This window comes from Gallus gallus, chromosome 10 (genome assembly GCF_016699485.2).
Source record: "Gallus gallus isolate bGalGal1 chromosome 10, bGalGal1.mat.broiler.GRCg7b, whole genome shotgun sequence".
NCBI classification, from domain to species: Eukaryota; Metazoa; Chordata; class Aves; order Galliformes; family Phasianidae; genus Gallus; species Gallus gallus.
In genome coordinates this window covers 3,469,367-3,490,263 of record NC_052541.1, presented here as the reverse complement: position 1 = coordinate 3,490,263, position 20,897 = coordinate 3,469,367, and the positions used below count along the sequence as shown (strand labels likewise).

The 20,897-nt window shown below is 46.9% G+C and overlaps 1 protein-coding gene across 1 annotated transcript in view; it reads left to right on the top strand.

Moving 5' to 3' along the window:
• The first annotated feature begins 11 nt into the window (after positions 1-11).
• Positions 12-20,897, top strand: part of TMEM266 (transmembrane protein 266) — an 82,764-nt gene continuing 61,878 nt past the window's right edge. The window contains exon 1 of the mRNA XM_046899224.1: positions 12-166. The gene's annotated coding sequence lies outside the window, so the exon portion shown is untranslated. The remainder of the gene's footprint in view (positions 167-20,897) is intronic.

Below are 20,897 nucleotides of genomic sequence, written 5' to 3'. Positions count from 1 at the left end.
TCGCGCCGCGCGCCGTTTCCAAGGCGACCCGGGAGGAAGGGCGGCTGAGCGCGAGCGCGCGCGCGGCGTTCCCCTCCGCTCTCCCCTCGCTGTGCCGGTCACGCGCGAGGCGCGCGCCGGGCCCCCGCCGGAGCGGAGCTACGCGATGCGGTACGGCGGGCGGCAGGTACGTGCCGTGCTCCGACGCGGCCGTGCGCGGCGCCGGGCACCCCGGGGCCGCCGCGGTGGGTCCCGCGGGGCGGGCGGGCCGGCCGGCTCCGTGCGGAGGGGCCGAGCGGACGGACGGCGAGCCGGGAGCACCTCCACGGCGGAGAAAGTTTGGAGGCGGCGCCGTCCCCCGCCAACTTCCCGCGGCGGGACCGGGGCCGTCCCGGGGTGGGCGGGGGGGGACCGCCGGGCCGCTGCGCTCCGTTGTGCCGCTCGGGCCGCGCGGGGCCCGGGACGGCTGAAGCCGCTCCGCGGTTCGCGCAGCGGCGCCGTCGTGCGGGGCAGGGCGCGCTCCGCTCCGTGCCGTGAGGCTGTTCGCTGCCGTAACGTAACGAGCTCCGTAGGCCGCTTCTGCTGTGCGCGGAGAGCAGCGGGCGGTGAGTTGTGGGGATCCCCGCTGTCGCAGGGAAGCGTGGCACAGAAGCGCTGCGTGTGGAGGACAGTAAGTGGACGCGTGTGGGCTTTGAGTTTGTTGGTGCGCTGAGTTCAGGGGACGGGCTCGTTTGGTGTCCCCCGTGGGGTTTCTCGGTCGGTGCTTGGCGGCAGGCTGACCTACAAGTTGCGTGTGAAGTGAGGCACGCACCTGGAACCGCTGTAGCAGCTGTGAGTGATTGCATACAGAAGGAGCGGCAGAGGCAGTGTGCGCACAGCTGCCTGCATGGACAGGTAATCAGCGGAGGACTGCAGGGCTGCCCCACAGGTCCCGGCGTGGGCACCTGCTGTGCTGTGGGCTCCGGTCAGCGGCTGCTGCCTGGTGGTGTGGTGCCTGCAGGCTGGGGTCGGCCCAAACCGAGGTGAGTGACCTGCACATCCTTCGTGTGTTATAAAGCGTTATTACCTCAGCAGGGCTTGTGTGGGGGTGCTGATACCCGGTGGTTCTCTGGTGGGTCCCATGGGCAGGTCTACACAGGATGCTTGTAGGAGGTCTGGTGGTGGTCAGGAGTACCACAGGTGTTGGGTTGTGTGTGGTAAATCAGAGCTGTGCAGCAGGGCTTTGTGGTAAACGCTCTGCAGCTGTTACCTCACTGGGGAAACAACTGTGGCTTGATCCTGTGAATGAGGTCTGTGCTGTGAGTAGAGAAGGCAAGGAGTGCCTCTCACTTGCAGAGGGTGCTGGATGAGAAGCATATGTGTGCTGCTCCCAACGTGCTGTGCTTCCCGAGCGCTGCTCAGAGAATGCTCACTGTCAGCAAAGAGGCACTGCAAGTGGGGAGCCCGTGTTCCTGAAGCAGTGTGTGTGCACGCTCGTTCCTGTGCGCTTTGGAGCAAAGCGGAGTTCCTGCAGCCCTGTCCTGGTGCTGCCCGTCCAGGTGTGAAGTTGCTTTCCCCTGTTGCACATAAGATTTCTTCTTTCTTGGAAGGCTGAGAAGAGGATTAAGTTGGGGGAGAAGTTGGGTGCTGTCAGCCTGCTGTGAGCACACTCTGCGCAAGAGCAGACAATGAGAATGTCTCCCAGGAGAGTGTGTATTGTGAGTTCTGAGTGCAGACTGGGCACAGTGGGTGAGAGGAAGACCTTGACTCCAGCTGTTTCAGGAGAAGGTCAGTAGGAAGATCAAGACATGAGCTATGTAAGCTTGCAGTGCAAGTGCCAACAAAAGCTGCTGCTCAGCTGAAGTGCTTCCAGACCATGGCTGACTGCGAATGCAGAGCAAACACAGTGTAACTGTTGTCCCCATCACTGCGTTCCCAAAGGTCAGTTGGGTGTGAGTTCTGAAGGTGCTCTGTGGCAGACACGAGCAGCTTTTTGCCTTGTCTCTGCTTGCTCCAGGTGCTGCTGTGTGCTGCCCCAGGTTGGGTCCAGCAGGGGCTCCACAGCCAGGCTGGCCAGCAGCCTGCTGACAGCTCCATCTCCGGCAGGCTGCACGCTGCAGCTGCTGACTCTGCAGCAGTATTGCATCACAGGTTGCTGCTTCTATCGCTCTGTGCTGGAAGTGAGATTTCAAGCATGGTCAGGAATGTGCTTTCACTGTAATTAATGTGATTTCCTCCAGACTGGGAGAAAATGGATTGCCCTGTGAGACCCTGGTAAGACTGAAGTTTACCCATAATTTATTATCAGTATTCATTTAGATTATTGCATTACCTGTCAATAGAACAGCATTGAACTAAATCGTGTTACCTAGTGCAACATCAGTCTGCACGCACTCTCTATGCATGCAACAAATGATGTGTTCTGTCCGCATAGTACTCAACTCATCTGCTGGACAGTGGTGTTCCTTAACAGACAGTGCTTCATCCTTATGAACACTGCAGAGCCACTGTTGCTGTAGGAGAGTGAGCTGAAGTCCTTCTTGCCTTGTATTGTCAAAGTGTCAACGCAGTGCTATTTGCAGAGCCTTGTTGCTGGCTGGTACGTAGAGAACGAAGTCATGGCCTCCCTCCCATCTCCTCTCCCTGCAGGTCCTATGTGGATTTTACACACTGTTAGACTTTGTGGCAATGGTCCTGGTAGGTGTAATAACACAAGGAGTGAGTCTGTGCTCTGTAGGGTTGGAAAACAGAGTGTGGGTTTTGTTGTTGTGTCGTGGGGTGGACATCATACTTGGTGAACTTTCAACTTCAAGTGGAGCAACCACGTGGAGTAACTTGTCCTCTGACTTTGTTTGGCTCTGGTGGCTCCCAGCGGTGAGCTTACAGCCTTTTTGTCCCTCAACAGAGTCTTCAATGGGGCCTAAGGCTGAGTGGGACAGTGGGAGGTTTCCCTTAGCCCATCCTGTTGCAGTCTACCTATTGACTGCAGTTGGCATTTGGCAAGGCAGGTGCTGTGTGTTAGGGCTTAATTCCATGTTTTGTTATATGGCTGCTATTGATTACATGTGGGTGATCCCGTCCAAGTCACTGGTGTTGTGTGAGTGATGAAAGGCAGGCAAGAAGGGAGTTTGATACTTAACAAAGCAGTATAACATGCATCTGCTTAGTTTTCTTTTTACTCAAAACTGTATTTTAAGCATGGATTAAAGCTACACTTTAAAACATCCGGATACTTGGATTGCTAAACCTAAGACCTGTAAGTCAGCAAACGTCTGGCTGAGGGTTGCAGAAGCTCAGCTCTGCCTGTGTGAGCCATCCTGTGCACTGAATGAGCCAATGATTTGCAGGAAAATTAGTATGCAAACGTAACTGTTAACCTCCATTTGCATTAATCATCTTTTTAAGTCATATGCCGTTCTAAATATGATGCTTCCTAATTTTCCAGAGTTGAACTCCAAACCAAAATAACTGCCTTGCAAATTAGTTTCTGACATGGAACCTCTTTGTATTGTTTGTGTTTTTAAGAGGATATTCTACAGATGTGGTTCACCTTAACAAGTGGGATCCGAGTCCTCAGCAGTGACTGTAATTCATGCAGTTGCCTCCTTGGGTCAGGCGGTGGTGTTTTGTGGGTGAGGTTGGTGCTCTGTCCAGGGAAATGAGGGCTGATGTCCGACCTCTTTCCCCATCCCTCTGCTGCTTTGTGTGATTGCTTCAGCAGCCCTGCAGTGTTTCATGGCCCCATTTGCTCCCGCTGTGCCCAAAGCATGGGCTGGGGTGCACATGGGGTCTGTGTCCAGTGGGTATTTTGAGGGGCTGCCAAATACTTAAGAAAAGCAAGCAGCCATAGGAAAACAGTTCGGTTTTGCTCGAATGGATTGCCATGAGACAGCGTCTGTGCTGCTCAGGGAACTTCAAAGGCTGCCTGCAAACCAGGGGAGAGTCAGAGCTTGTCAAAAAGCTGCAGCTCTCGTGCTTACAGTGACTTAACAGTGTTACGTGGCTGTTAGTGGAGTGCACCTTCCCTCTTTTGCCACTAAGATGATGAGGATTTATATAGAAAAATAGCAAAACTCACGTTTTATTAAAGCCAGTGTGACTTGTTCTAGTACTTCTGTACACCCCTGGCATGTTTCTCATAGAAAATGCATCACTATGGAGGTGATGGGGTGAATTTCTAACAGGCTGATTGTGAACCGTAGGGCTCCCGTGTGTGTTAATGAGTGTTACCAAACAGCCCGGATGGAAGGTGTGCGGTGTCCCAGCAGTGCACAGCCCGTAGCTTCAGGTGTGTGAGGGCTGCCTGGGTCTTACAGCCCGTGGCTAAAGTGTCACTTTTTAGCAGGAATGGTAAAATTAGCTTTGAAACCAACATTTGAAGCAACATGAGTGCTCTTTTTTCTCTGTTCTTTGATTTTTAGGAAGCCATTCCTGAGCAGGGAGCAGTAACGTAATTCAATAGACGTTCTTAGCTTTGGAGGCTGTTATTTTTGGGACTAGTTCAAAGGGCAGGTACTCCTCGGAGACACGATGTGGCTGGCTGCTTTCCTGAGACTGAAAGAGCAACGCAGCACTTAAGTAGCATCCAAGGTTTGCTTAAAAGCTTTTGACACGTTGTCTCTGGGCAAAAAGGAATGTGGAGGAGGCTGCGGAGCGGGCACAGCTGAACCTCTTGGCAGTGCTTTGGGAGAAGCCTCTGCTTCTGTGGGGTTGACCCTACATAGTGCTGGCTTTGTTCCCTTCCCTATCACTTAGGGCCATGTGAGGCAGGTTCTTTTCCCCGTGCTTGTATGAGGGCTCTCAATAGGAACACAGCACTGCTGCATACAGTGCAGGCATCGTACCTGCATAGCAAGGGCTGTGCTGGAGCTGCTGCTGTTCCCCAGCTGCCCCACTTCTGCAGTTCTCATCCCAAGGTACAAATAACAGAACGTGCTTCTGGGAGGAGAGAGTGCGTGCATGAATTAACGGCTGTGCTACAGAGGTATTTGTTTCCACACACTCTTTTTTCCTGCCTCTTATTTATTTCCTTCTTGACCTTTTGGCACAGGGGAGCATATGGTGATGTGCTGTCCATCTGGTTGCTGCTCACTGTGAACTCACGACGCAGGCAAACTTGGCCCCATCTTCATTCACTTCGTAGGGAGATAGAGCTGCTAACAGAACGTGAATAAATGTTCACGAGGGCAGTGTGAAGGGTGATAGATATGTTTGGGAAAACCCCACAGAAACCCCCCTTTGTTATGCAGGTAATACTGTATGTGTGCTACTAAGAGTTCTGCTGACACTTCTCCAGCACAGCACAGGCTTGTAGCAGCCTTTCAAAGCACATCACTAAATTCTTCAGTAGTTGCTTTTCTTTTTAAATGATGGTAAGGATCTATGTTGATTTGGGTGCGTTCAGCCCCCTCCTGTTTGAGGCCTATATTAAGGGTTGATGCTGCTAAGGAGAAGCTGTCTTACCTTTGCCAGCGTGTGCCTATGTACCTTTCTCTTACCACTGAGTCCCAGTTACGGACACTAAAGCCCTAACAACCAAACTTTCTTATCATCTAAAGGAATACTGCTGAGAAATCAGCTAGGCTATGTTCATACCATAAGTAATTACTGAAAGCCATTTATTTTATGAACACCACAGTTAACTTTGGTGCTGTACGTGTCTTTGGCCTGTAGTGGGTTTTTTTTCCCCCGTGCCACCGCATGGGAAATCCTGTTTGTTTGCTAACTGGAAGAGGTGATTATAAAAGCAGAAAGTAGGTGGGAGAGTCAGAGGCTGTAATTCACCTGAAGCAACCTCGCTTGCTGTTTAGATCAGGGATCCTCATCTCTGGTAGCTCCATGCGTATTTATTATGTAGGACGGCACTGCAGTGACCCCGCTGTGATGTGAAACTGCTCACAGGCTGCTAAGAATAGTTTGGGTTTCGGTGGGGGATTGTTGCTAGAGTTCAAGTTCACAGCATTCTTGGGTTCTTTAAGGCTTTTGCTCTGTCTTGAACAGAAGCTCAGGCAAGCTTTTAACATTGCATTGGTGATTCTGGCTGTTTTTTTCTCCCTGCACGTGTCACTTTTAAAAGCTGGAGGTTGCTTATTGAAAAAGCTTCTGCCCCGTCCTGTGAGATGCTGAGGATCTCTGCTCTGTGCCCTTCTTCAAAAGGGGGAAGAAATAAAGGAAAGGACATAACACAGTGATTTGCTTCTGATGCCCAGAACAGAACTTCAGAGGCCGGGTAGTTTCTTACAATGCTTGGGCTGTTTAAATGCATCAGGCTGTAAAGCGAAGCCTTCTCCAGTGTATTACTTAAGTATTCAGGTTAAATCCATGATGGATGTAATGGTGACGTGCTCACGTTTGTGGATGCTTCCAATAAACTTGGCTCCCTGCTGCTGGTTTCGAAGGGGAATTTATGCTGCTTTTAGCCTGGTGCCCGGGTTCAGGTACTGCCAGAAAGCAGGGGGATTTTGATGTGTGAACGAAGGCATTAGAAGTTCTGGGGAGGCCTGGAGTGCTGGGCTGAGGGCTGCCTGAAGCAAGAGGAGTAGGAGCTCAAGGACTCTTGCAGTCCCTTGAACGTTGAGCTCTCTACTTTCCAGTTTTAATTCTTGTGCGTGCGTGATTTCCATTGCGTCTTGTGGTTAGACATTCTTCAGCAACTTGCTGGTACTCTTCTGAAGTTTGGGAGCTGTGGAAAGAATGTTCCTCCTCCATCCTTTGGAGGCTGTGTGCTGCACCTGAATAGGACCGCGCTGTCTGCTGTGAGCTTATGTGTGTGTGTGTTGTCTTGGAAGAGCTTCAAGCTGTCTTAGAATGATTGCATTCAAAGTTGCTGGTAGCCTGCCGGTCTGAATATGAGAGAGCGAGATGCAGTGAAGGGGCAAACAAAGCTAAGGGGTTATTCAGCTGCTTTGCAGGCTTGGGAATGGGGACTGTTCTCAGTGAGGAGGTGAGCAGCATCAGCTGGTGCCTGCTTGATATTTCCTGGATCATCTTTACTCATCTGCTGAGAAATGATCCACATCGTCATCTGAGAAGGATTGCTGAGCAGCTGTTTGATAGATGGCCTTTATGAAGAGGTTTCCCAGAACGAAGGTCTGAAGTGTGCTTTGTTCTGAATTGCACCTTGCAGTGAGGATTAAGGTGTGTAGGACAAATGGACTGCGAAGTATAGGCTTGTAGCACCCGTTTGGTTGAGAGTGGAAGGACTTTGTGCTCCAGTGCCTCTAAGTTTTACAGGCTTTAAAAATCACCTTGCAGTGTGTTTGCTTGTTATGTGTCAGCTGTGTGCTCCAGGAGCTTTCCCTCCAGGTATAATGAAATCCTTATCTCGATTACGATGCTATTGTAACGCAATACAGATTGCTTTATCATAGAATGAAGGTAAGAAAAGGGAAATCCAGAGTTCAGAATCTTGAATTATGTAATGGAGAACTTGGTTCTGGAGGAAAAACAAGTAGTGGGGTGGTATTTTCCTTCCCAAGGAGGACACTGGCTTTGTTTAAATGGCTTGACAGAGTGCTTAGCAAGCTGACATAGGCTGCTTCACCGGGTCCGTAAAGCGTGCTGCAGGAGCAGCACTTGGGGGAGAATAATGCAATGCATCAGAAACCTTTAATTGTATGCTGTAGTCAGCTCTGTCTGGGTCAGAAGATGTCTATAATACATTATTGATAATATAATGTTTCATAGGAACTTGGATATGCATTGAATAATTGGTCTTTGTTAAGCAGACGCTGGCAGTGTTTGCATTCAGAGCCTACATTTGAAATAAATAAAAAGCATATTTAATATCATGTGATACCTAGCTGATGGAACAACTGAATAGATCAGAGTTGAGTAAAAGCTTACACAAAGCAAAATATGGACTGTTTTACTATGTTTGTCACACTTTCTCCTCCCTGAATGGTACTAGCAGTTCTGAAAGCATTGCTTGGTTTATCACATTTAATTTTGTACATGTTTGCTTGCAGCAGTGCTTAGGACCATAGAGCCTGTTTAAACATACTGTATTAAACTAACAACCACCGCCCACCCTGAAGATTAAAACTGCTTAGAAGCTTACCAAGCTGCTTGAGGGGGGAAAGGGAGGAAAACAAATAGTGGAGGAGAGCAAGCTTCTGATTAAGGCATGCGAATGGGATTTTGGGGGGGCAAATTGTCCTTCTGTTACACGTCACCTTGTTTTCCTTACCTGTTATTACAAATAATTTAAGGGTTTTTTTAATTCTTTGAGGATTTAAAAGCAAACTGGGAAGTTTACTGCAATGGCGATAGCTGGTAGTTTCTGCATGTGTGTCATGTTGTGATCTAAAGTGAGAATGTCAGTTCATCTGTGGGTTCCTGGCTGGGTGTGCTTATCTGCTCAACAACATCCCCATATGCTTCAGTGGCCTTTCCCAGAAGGGCTGGGAAACACGTGGTGCTGGACAGACCCTTTTGTCTGAATTTCATCCTGCTGAAAAGTTGAGCATCTCTCTACCCATCTCCCCCACGCTGGAGCCTAAAGAAAAAGCAACGAAGTGACAAAATTATTGCCTAAAAAGATAACAGAAGTGATCGAGCCGATTCTAAGCGGTGTGATTTTTCTGGTACGAGGTCCAGTGTATTCAGTTAACCAGCTGCGTGTCTTTATCTCACTGTTCAGCCTGCAAAAGAGCAGTCTGCCTTGCGGTAGAGGAGTTGTATTTTCAGTCTGAACTATTTCTCTGTTTGAGCTGTGCTCAGCACTTCTTGCCTTCCCTAAGGAGATGGCAGTGATTGTAGCATTTATCATACATAAAGGAATCTGTCTTTCTGTGTGTAGCTGCCAGAACTTATGTGAAAAATGGGGACAAAGGAGGCAGCGTCCACACTCGATAACCCTTCAGCCAGCAGCACTGATGGTAAACCAGGGCAGCCTTCCTGAATTCTCACCTGCACCCCATGCTCAGCAACAGCAGTAGCAGAGTTGAACAGGTTTGGCAGCACGTCTCCAAAGGAATCCACTTGCAAAGTCTTGTCTGAAACACAGGTCTGGTGAAGCTCGTGGCCTGTACTGTGAAATCCCAAACCTCTTTGTTGAAACAGCTTCGTGTTCCTTGCAAAAACTGAGGTAAAATGCTATTGCTTGCATTAAAAATGGTTGTTTGAAAACGTTATGGAATGGACCAGGAGTTTGAGTGGTTGGTGTTAAGGGGAAATCCTGAAGCACAGCAGTGTTGGTAAGAGCAGAGTTGGTCTGGATTGTTCAGAATTGAAGGTGAGGACAGAATGTAGTGTGTGTTCAGCCCTGTGACTGGAGCCAAGGGCAAGTGTTGCCCTTCCTAGGGGAAAGAAATGGAGCGGACTGAAGTAGCAGAGCGAAGGAAAACACTGGGAATCTGAACTTGGCTTTAGTTCTTTGCGCTTTGTAACTTGTAGAGACGATGGCAGATCAGTGGTTCTCCTGAGCTGGCAAAATGCACTGCTTTCTGAGAAATGCCAAAAGGGCCTCTGAGGCTTCTCTGGGGCTGCTTATGGATTTGTGCTCATGTGATAAGTGCACATCTTTGCAAGAAAAGGAGAAGGAAAGGACTTCCTTGTTGAGATCAAACCAAGTGATATATGGAGGCATTACCTTCAGAGCAACCTACTATTTATTTCCATGGAAACTACAACAGCTACAAAGAGCACAATAGCACTGCTTGATAGAGCAAATTCTCAGCTACAAAACATTTTTCCTGACAGTCACCACCACGAGCTGTGCATTTTTGACAGCACTGACCCAGAGCCTGCACACAGTGCTTGTAAGCACACGCACCTATTGAGGTGACCCACCGTTGCCACTCCTGAAATGCACCACTCCCCACCTCACTGTGCTCACATCCACTGTTTGGTTTCCTTAAATGCTCCCTGGTGTTGCTGAATGGCAGTGGGTGCCATTTTTGGCTCATGGAGGAATTCAGTCCCACACCTTTGCTCCATCTGCACTTCCATGGCAGAGGCCAATCTGACAGAGTGCCCCTCTGCTGCCGTCTGTCTCATGGCAGCAAAATGTTATGATGTTGGTGGGAAGGCTCAATCTCTGCTGCCGCAGCACCAACATCCTCCTCTCACACTGTGGGCCAGGAGAATAGAACAGGAGGTGTTACTTCTGCAGCAGCCATTCTCTCACCCCTAAAGGGTTTGGGCTGGAGCTCTCGTGGTCTCTGTGGTTGAACCAGTGAGGGTGGTGTGCAGCAGCTGCTGGACCTGAGTGCTGCACCACCTGCTTTCCTTCTCACCTGCCAATGGCAGTCGCGTTGCTGCTTGTTAATTTAATGCCTAAACGAGAGGAGGGATGAAGATGCACTTATGTCCGTAACTAGTGCGTGTGCCCCCTGTGTAAGGGACATGACAGCGTTGTATCCAAGCTCAGTTATAGAGTTCCATGTTTATTTTAGTGCACGGAGAAATGCACGTTCAAACCAGTTCTTGTATTTTCCCCAAGGTATAGTTTTGCATTCTTATCATCATTTATAACTGAAGTGTTGGAAGAAAGCTTTCAGACATGAATACATAATAAATTAAGATCTACTAACAGTTTGCCTTTGCAGTCCATTTGCCTAGAAAATCCTGCAGGGTGTTTTCTTTATATAAGCAAGTAAGACCTCTGCTCTCCCCCCAGTTCTACACAACTTTTAATGCTACCTACTGAAAAAATGCATAAGCCAGGTTAGGGAAGTCGTTTGCTATCTGAACTTTTTGTTGCTCTCTGGAGTCCTGGTGCTGTGGTTGTGCATTTGGAGCTGTTGTTAAGGTCACTTTGCTGCAGCTGTGCAGGTTGATTTGTGCTTGATATCGAGTCGTCTCCGGAACAACTTCATCCCACCGATGAGTCGTGATGTTTTTATGCTAACTGTAACAAAAGGAAGTATTGAAGGGGGATTATCTTCAATTGCAAGCATGCTTCTCATCTCTTGAGCGCACACTGCAATGGCAGAAGGAATAGAAGTCAGCATACTGCCACTGGTCTTCTCCATCAGTTTGCCACAGAGAGCAGTTTGAGAACATCTGGGCTGCAAAGCACACCTCGTGAACTTCCATTGATTGGTTCCTTGGGCTGCCAGCCATCAAGTGTATTTTTAGATACTCACAGCAAATCTTACTGCCTGCTAAAGAATGCCAAATCTGTAGTTCTAGTCAGCTGCTCTCTTTTCTGTAGGGAAATTATTGGGGGGGTGGGGAGCGATCCTGGTTTTCGTGGTTACTTTGCTGCAGTGCTGCAGGCTGCCATTGTGCAGCAATACCTGAGTTAGCCTTCAACTCGCCAGCTGGTGACAGTATCAAAGTCCGGCCGCAGCAGTGCCAGCTCAGCGTGACCTGCTCCAGTTTCTCTCTAATCCTAGGAGGAAAACTGTTGGCCTGGACACAGTAAGATGGTTCTTTTCCTTCAGTAAAACCATCTCCTCTAAAAGCAGAGGGGGTGGGGGAAAACACGTAAGGCTTTTTTTTCCCCCCCCATTCTTAATGGCTTAGGCTTTATTGTTCCATTTTACGAGAACAAAGGGATGCACGGTAATGTAATGTGAAGTGAATAGGCTGACTCCTCATCTGGGTAAAAGCTTGATGTGTACTACAGTTGCATATCACTGTAGCAGAGGCACTTCTTTGGGCTTTTGGAACGTGCACACGCTCTTTGGAAGGAGAAATTAGTTCTGCCCTGTGTGTGCTGTCTGCCATCTGCAGCTCTATGTGAGTTAGTGGTAAAAGTGCTTCACAAGAGTGCAGCTGCCTCAGCAGGTGTGAACTCCTCGTCTTGGTCCTGCAGGAGTCAGAAGTGCTCTGCTCCCAGACAAAGGTGCGTGGTGTTTCTGGCTCCTTGCATGTGGCAGATGTGTCTTCCAGCCCTTTGGGTGCTGCCTGTCACTTCTGTCTGAAGCTCTCTGCGTTTAGTTTGGCCACCTGTCTGTTTTGTACTCGATTGGAATTGCTGTATTACCACAGCTGTTAAAGATGGGTAGTGTGCATTAAAAAAACAACATTGCCTTGTTAACAGAATATTACTCAAAAATGTATTTACTGGTTTTGATTTGAGACACATTCTCCTGTCCTGAAACATACAATGTTTCTCACGTTGTACTTCAGCTTTTCTAAAAGCTCCCATCTTCAGCATCACCAAGTATCACAGGCCCTGTAACCCAAGCTGTGTTTGTAAGCCTTTGAGTATGTATGTATTCAGAAGTGATCTCATTACTGCAAGCATTGTCTCCAATTAGATTAAGTCCTTTGGAATAGGGCTTATGTCACTTGGGGGGGGAAAAAAGCCACCACCTCATGAAGTACCTGATGGGTTTCTAAGTAGCATGTGAATAATAAAAATATGGGCTAATTTTTCTTGCCCTGACAGACTGTTCACTTCTAGGATTCCAAAGTGGACAGTGGCGATCCTCATCTCGGTATGTTTCCCCTCCTCATCCTCAGACAGCTCTCGCTGACAGCAGATGCTCGGTAGCATCTGAAAGCTGTCCTGTGTTGTTGTTCTAATGTTGTAAACTGACTAGGTCATGAGCTGTCAGTTGTTAACAGTAGTGTACTGAGAGCCATAATGCAAGGAAGGTAGTTTTATTCATCTTACAGTGTTGTTATTAGAGGCATGAAGAATAAAACAAGCACATGATACTGCCTCTTTAAGCTCCTGGCTGGTCTTTGCAGCAAGCAGTCTCATTTCTAGTGCTTGTTGTACAGGGTCAAGTGCAGTAAATCTCTGACCTGAGGCCAGTGTAATCTTAATTCCTTGCAGATACACTTGTTTTGTTGGAGAAGCTCTATTGATTCTGCAGTACTTCATGCTGCTAATTCACGTAAGAATTGTAAACAAAATTGCATACGTAAAATCTCCAAAAATAAAAGTATTATGAACGTGGGTTGTTTAATACTGGAGGCTTTGCTGTCTATTGGGAAGTGGCATCTTCCACCAATTAAGTGCCAGACAGAAAGTCAGAAAGCTGAGTTCTAATCTCTGTGGCACCAATTTGCTGTGTGGTCTTGGGCGTGGAATTGAGTCGGGGACTATGCTTTCATTACAGATTCCTTGGATTGCATGCAGAGAGCTGTTGTGCCTGTGTCTGGAGACTGACAGCTTATTTACAAGTAGTGATTGCCTTGAGTGGTTAGTGCAGTACTGATGCTAAAATAGTTCTGAAGAATACCTCTTAGAAGCGTTGATGATTCTCTCCTGGTGTAGTTGTTTTCTAATTGTTTCTTTTAATTTTAATAAAGCTTAGTTGGTGAATCCTGACAGAAGTCTGTTAGCAGCTGTAACAGACGTCGTTTAGTTCCAAGCAGAAGGCCAGTGTGTTAGATTTAAGAGCGAGGATAGGTTCTATTTTAACTTAGCATTCATTCAGTGTTTGAGAGTTTGCGTTGCAGCGTGCATCCCTTGCATAACCACTGCTTGAAAGCATCCTTTTATCTGATCAGTGTATTACACAGAACCTCTTTATTGGATATGGATCATGAGACTTGAAGTACTAAATCAGACGGTGCTAAAATAGAGCCATAGAGGGTGGCAGGAGGGCTGCCACGTTGAGTCACAGAGTTGTGGCCAAAGCTCTTCTGCCTGTGCAGTGCTGCAAGAAGCAGGCTGCCCTTGGCTTGCTCTGATGGATGTTTGGGAACCACAGCCTGGCATGCTGAAGGGGGAAGAGGATTTTCCCATGGACCAGTATGGTTGGGTTGTGGCCTGTTTTCTTGTATTCAGTTTTAATGAAAGTAGTGAGCAAATGAGCCTTTTCAAATACATCTGCTTTGCTTATTCCCTGAACTGAGTGCCAGAGTAGCAGTCTGTTGCACAGACTTGCCAGTTGTACCACATTGTCTCCAGCAGATTGCCATGTGTGAGGTAAGTGTCCACCCAAAACTATTATATCACCTTAAATAAGTGTTTGTTACTACCTCTGAATACGCAGGAAAAAGCAACCATGCTATGGTTCAGAGCGAGTGGCAGTAAATGAGAATAACTTTTCTCAGCCAGCACATCTCCACAACTTTTTTCATTCATTGGGAGTGATTTAAAGATATTTAGAGGGGCCTAGGAAATAACATATATGATTTATAGTTGAAAACATGTGAAGTCTTTATATGCTTTTTTTAGTAGGTGATGTTACCATCCTGAACTCAATTGAAAGTGAGGGGGAAAGTTGCAGGTTTGGCTGCTAAGCCTGGGGATTGCTGCCCAGTGAACGTGTGCATTGTGAGGGCTGTTTACTCCAGATCATAGCTCTGGCAGGGTTGAGTGTCCTTGCAGCTTGGGCTGAGTCCCTCACCATCTGTTTGTAGCAGGAACCTGACTTATTGTGTGTATTAAGTGCATGCCATGACCTACTGAGGGAGTCAGGGTTATACAGTTAAATGCATTAACTGTATATTAAAAACAATTGTTCCTTATGGTGCACTTAGTAAGATGGTCCAGTCTTTTGTTTAGGTTCAATGTGGTCAGCAAAACTTTTTCTTGACCATGAGCAGTTCACCTGGTGTGACCGTGTGCACTGTGAAGGAACTCACTCTCTTTTGAAGTATCAGGCAGGACATGAAACGAAGATTGCAATCAGCAGTCTGATCCAACAGAGTGAGGTTCATCCTGAAGGCATCAATGGGATGAAATGCTACAGCTGTTTGTTGCCCAAAGCCAGGCTGTAGTTGGCACCACATTTACAATCACAGAATGGTCTAGGTCAAAAAGGACCACAATGCTTATCTAGTTTCAACCTCCCTACCACGGGCAGGGTCACCAACCACCAGACCGGGTTGCCCAGAGCCACATCCAGCCTGGCCTTGAATGCCTCCAGGGATGGGGCATCCACAGCCTCCTTGTAGTACACATCTACTTACTTAAGTTCACTGGGGCTGCAGATCTCTGCTTAGTGACTCTTCACTGCAGTTATCAGAAGTCAGAAAAAAAGAAGTGGACATGAAATCCAAGAGTTTGGTTTGCTTGTATCTGTAATCAAACATCTTTGAGGCTGAATGGGCGCTCAATTTGCATCTACTGGTAATATGTCTGTGGGACTCAGCTAGGTTAGTGTAAAACTCAAGCACGTGAAATTCTGAAATGAAGTTGTGACACAAATATAAACCTGACTCTGTTTCTTGAGTGTGTGATTCTTAATAATATTTAATCTAAGGGAGGTTTAACTTTTTTTTTTCCTTTTGAGAACCATGATTTGTGGCCCAAAATACTTTGAGTACTGGGGATGAGTGGGTGTGGAAGGAGATGCAGAGGTGGGCCAGAATGCCTTTGTCATGGAGTTTGTCCAAGTTAGCTTCTACCCATGTGCCAACTGAGCCCAGAGTCATTTAGTTCCTCAGGCTGGAAAACAAAGAGGTGTTTTCAGTTCAGTGGAGCTGTTGATTCTAGGCTCATTCCCATCAAGACGTGCAGTGGCACATGGAAAGCTCAGTGTTTTTGCTGACCATGAGCCCAGAAGCAGTGTCAGCGCTGCATTGGGCCTGAGCTGTTTACCTTGTGCTGGACTGTAAGGAGACCATCTTGCTGGAAGCCACCTCTGGTCTGAGTGGTGTTGCTTTGTATGCATGGATATGTCCTCACCCATTTCTCTAATGGGAGCATCTCTAGCAGTGGGACACGTCAGCAGAGCAGGAGGTGTTGAGGTGTGCAGTGGAATGGTGTAAGCTGGCAGCCTTGTGCCTAATGCTTGTATCTGAGACACCAAGCGTTCTTTTGTGGTTTCTCTTCTTATTAAACAGGCTCAAACCTTCAAGTGCCAGATGAATTTGTAAATACACCTTTTAAATATGATCGGTCTTTTCTTCAGTGTCTGTGAGAGCCCTATGGTATGTTGGCGTGGTTTTTTTTTCTTTCTGCTTAAACCACCCAGGGAAGCTATAAGGAACAACAGCAAAGAAAACCTATTTATTACAGCTAGATGGGGACAGCGTGTAGCATGGAGAAAGTGCAGTCCTGGAGTGCAGGCTAATGCAGACTAAGAGACCAAATGAGTACTCTCTTTACTAACTGAATGTGTGCCCAATGCTAGGGAGCTGACTTTCTGTGTGAGCAGCCCTGGTAGTTACACAGTTATTCCAGAACTTTGAGATGCCTCATTAATTGTGTTATTTGCTATGAGCTGTTAAAACTGAGCAAGCAGATGGCTGCTAGTCTGGAGCACAGCCTTTCCATCCTGGTGCCTTCAGGTTTAGGTACGTTGTGGCTTGCTCAAGTAGTTGCTGGGCTTTGTGCTTTTCCTGAGAGGCGTTGGTAATGCATCTGAACAACTGAATACAACCACTTCAGCAGTACCATATGCAGCCCATAGCTACGCAGATGGGAATGAGGACCTGTAGGAGCTGTTAGGGCAACATGGACATGTGTTGAAAGAATGTTCAAGCTGGAATGCTGGCACGTCACAGACCTCTGCTGTGTGGTTTCCTCCTGCTCTTTCCAGTTCCTTGGAGAAGAGGTGGTAGAGGAAAGGAGTGCGTGTGCTCTGCCATCCCAAACAGATGCACCACCTCCTGTTTGTCTGGAAATAGCATGTGCTGCACATCTACAAGTGCCTTGGAAGGGGCTGGGCTGGTCTATCCTGGCATTTTGTGTTTGTTTAGTCGTCTTCTACTGGATTTTAATGCATTCTGAGGTCCAAGTTTGCAGTACGGAAAGCTCAAGACTGAAAGAGTGCTCATGATGTTTCGTAGGGAGATTATCATTAGGCAAAAGATACTTTTTTTTTTATGTCCTATCTATACTTTTCTAGGAAGTATGAACTACGCTTACAAATAGACAGTTTTTAGACTTGATCCTATGCTTCCTACTCCACCCCCAGCATTCTGCTTAATTTCGGCATACAGGGTGATCCCATAAGGGGATAGAATTATGGCTGCATGAGCAAGTTCAAATCTGCCATTTCCTAATTTCTGAACGTCAGACTTTCCCAATTCTAAATACGTTTACTGTGATGGAGGGTTTTGTGTGTTTTTTTCCCCTCTTTTTTTTTCTTAATGATGTATGTAAAAGCTTGACTGTGGATCATTGGCAAAGATCCAATATTCCCTTTTTACTGTGAAATGAAAAGCTCTGTCTTTCGTACCTCTCCCTTCTGGGTGCTGTATAGGGACGTTAAAGCTGGGAACCTGCAATGTTGAAACACGTATCTAATGTACTTGATTTGTAGAGGAAGTTAACTTGCTCTGTTTTGTAACGTTCTGCATTTGTAATCTTTTGATAAATCTCATTCAGTTATTTTTGGAAAATAAAGGCAGTATTATGTATCTACCTATTAGAGCCATGTAAACAAATACTTTCTGAAAATGCTGGCTGGCTGAAAGGATTTGGGGGAGGGGCTGTTTAATCAATTTTGTGTCTTCTATCTCAACGAACCTCTTCAATTTTGTTCACCCTGAAGTGAAGCAAAGGGGGGTGTGTTGCTATACCTCTCCTGAAGGAGCTTTTTGGGGTTTCCCCTTCGGAAAGAAGAGCAAGTTGCTGGATTTCTGAAGGAAACAATTTGGACACTGTATGACTAGTTGTCTTCAGGGAGATATCAGTGGTGTTAATTTAAAGAACAACAAAATAAAGTCTGGTCTGTGATTCACAGGAGCTAAATGTAGATTCACATCTCCCTTTTCTCTTTGAAAGCTCCGTAGGGTGATTTCTCACTAACTGTTTTCCTTAGTCTTATTTCAAGTTATTTCCTCCTTTGGAATAGCTCTGTGAGTTGTGTAAGGTTGTCCAGTAGGAACTTCAATAGCTGTAATTTCCATTTGGCCATGAGTCTTTGTAAGAATTACCTAAGAATACGACTTATGAAACAATTCCATGTTGTGATGTGTGCTAGCCACAATGAAAAGCTTCAACACAACGAATGACATAAAACAATTAAAACCCGGGCCTGTCTTGTTTCCCTCTCCCTAAGTCTGTGAAGCATTTTCAGTTTGGGTGCTTGCTCCAGTTTAACATCACTGATGGCGAGGGCTTGGCGCATTATTTTAGGTGTAAGTCTTTCTAATATAAGCTGATGTCAGTATTTCTCCACCGTGCCATTTGTTCCCATGGCTGTGGCCATGTGTGCTGCCCTACCCCCCTGGTGCTGACACAACTGTTTTTGGAGCTGTGCTTTTCCCTGCATTGGAGAAGCACTTTTTTTTTTAAAGGGAAATCTACTGTTGTTATATGCCATGTAATCTTACTGACTGTAAACTCACACAGTAATGCGTGATGGTCCATTTCCAAGTGTGTGGCTGGGGGGAGCTTACAGCATCACGACAGTACTCCTTGGAGAACAGGAGCAAATGCAACAAGTAAGTGAACGCCATGGTATTGACTTCAACTTAATTGAAGAGGGTCCAGTGGAAGTTAGAAGAGACTTTGGTGCTAAAAGCTTAAATTAGACATCTTCCTTCCGGTCAATCTTTTTTTGTTTGTTTCAGGCTTTTTTATTTATTTATTGACACACTGTGACACAAATTTTGGGGGACTGTTGAAAGCAGTGCTAAAAATCATAATTTTTATGCAGATGTGCAGCACAGATTCCTTTTGAAGTTCCTTTTGGGTGGTGTTCTTGTTGCCTTTTCTTAAAGGCTTGGAGAAAATATATATTCTCTGAGGCCCCATCTGCAGTACTGTGTCCAGGCCTGGGACCCCCAGCACAGGAAGGACATGGAGCTCTTGGAGCGGGTCCAGAGGAGGGCCACTAAGGTGATCGGAGGCCTGGAGCACCTCTCCTGTGAGGAGAGGTTGAGGGAACTGGGCTTGTTTAGCTTAGAGAAGAAAAGGCTCTGGGGAGACCTCATTGTGGCCTTCCAATACTTGAAGGGAGCATATAAACAGGAGGGGGAATGGCTGTTTATGAGGGTGGACAGTGATAGGACAAGGGGGAATGGTTTTAAACTGGGACAGGGGAGGTTTAGGTTGGATATTAGGTGGAAGTTTTTCCCCCAGAGGGTGGTGACGCACTCAACAGGTTGCCCAAGGAGGCTGTGGATGCCCCATCCCTGGAGGCATTCAAGGCCAGGCTGGATGTGGCTCTGGGCAGCCTGGTCTGCTGGTTGGTGACCCTGCACATAGCAGGGGGTTGGAACTGGGTGAGCATTGTGGTCCTTTTCAACCCAGGCCATTCTATGATATACGCACAGAGCATTTGCTCTGATTTTATGTAGAGTCCCAAGTTGCTTTATAGTTTGCATTGTTTCAGCTGAACTCAATGTATTAACAAGCTGCTGCTATGCTACGATGACTGGCAGTGGAAGATTGATCTAAACATTAACACATTAACCATGAGAGGATGTGCGTTGGGTGCAGGCAGCAGCATCAACCTTTGCTCAAGTGCTATAGAGCGTGATGCCGCTTTTCAACCTGTGTGATTCTGACCGTAACGCATGGAGTGGAACAGCTGCATGCCTATGCACCCACAAATGAGAGGGTAGAAGAAATAATTAAGCAAAAGGTATGTCACAGGGGTGTTGAGGTCACTGGTGTGTGTAATATCTGCGCAAGGAACAGGAAGGCTGGGGAGGCAAACAAAGCATTTTTAAGCATTTCAAAGGTCTTGCCTCAAAAAGAGCTCAGCGAATTGTGTGCAGCTTCACCTACTGCAGGAGTGTGAAGGGCTGAGTCAGCTTCGCTGAGTTCTGAACTGTGTGTCTGCACATTTTCAGTTAGGCAATGAATCTACAAACTCAACTGTGCACAGGAAACCAGCTACAGAAATACGCTTCCCACCTGGTTGCGTTGTCCTCTTGGCTCACCTGACCAGTATCCTGGTCGTTTAGTTCAGTGACTAGTGCTGGGTTTTACAGCACTTCAAAACTTGCACAAGAAACCTTCTGGGGGGCAATTCTTTCATTTCTGCTCTGTCTCCTCTTAAAATGAGTTCTGTTTAGTTTGAGGAACTTTGCTCTTCCCGCAGCCATCTCACCTTGAAAATACTTACGCCACAGAACAAATGGAACTGCTGAATTCTCACAAAATGGGCATTGCTCATAGCTTCGTGGGAGCTCAGCGTGAACCATGTGCTGCCTTGGCCTCAGTTCCAAGGAGTTAAAATAAAAACGAAAAATAGAATTGACTGAAAAGCAAAGACGAAGAACAAAACCCGTCCTGGGACTGCCAACTAATCTCCTCCCATGAGATCGAGGTGTTTTTATCTACTAAGCCTTGAGTGGGCTAGGTGCAGAAAGGGCAGCTTGGGAAAATTTCCACTCTTGGATGGTGGATGGGATACCCATAGGGTGCCTGCGTTATGCTTACGTCGTTGCCCTTTGCCTATAGTGAGAGATTAAATACAGGGAAATGATTTCTCCTCTCTGTTCATTGTCGCCTTTAAACACTACTCAGTTGCAGAGAGATTTCCTGTGGAACTTGGAGGTGTTGTATATTCCTATAAACTGGCTTTAAGGAAGGTAGCAAATCCATGGGATGGAGTTGTTGGATGCTTGTGTGTAGCCTAGAAAGAAGCAGGAGTCCTTGTAGTCTGTTTACATTACATATACAACACGCTGTGTCCACTTTGAAGGCTTTAGTTGTGCTGTCCTCCAGATGGACTCAATAACCATTTTTTGATCCATTAAATCAGGTACAATGTTAGTCATCTGCACCCAGAATTACTTACTTTTTACGGTTTCTTTCTGGGGAAAGCTCCCCTGAGTGCTTTGGGGACTTGACTCCCTCTGTTTCCTTTCAGGTTTCTTTCCACGTTACTCATCTCACCTCTGAGTGCATTATGCCACAGTTGCAATCTGTTCAGGGAGGGCAGGTTGGACTCTGGTCCCAGCAGAGCCCTCAGAGCTGTCAGAAGAGCTTGCTGCCCGGCTATGAGTTGTTCTTTTGCTCTTGGTAATGAGTGAATGTTTCCCCATAGAGCTGCCAGCTCCAGTGAGAGGTAGCAGGTCTGGCTTATCAGCGTTGCCACTGATATGGTTGAATGGAGAAACAAAGTTCTGGATGAATATGAATGTGCTTCTAGCTTAAAAAAGAAAAAAGTGTAAGT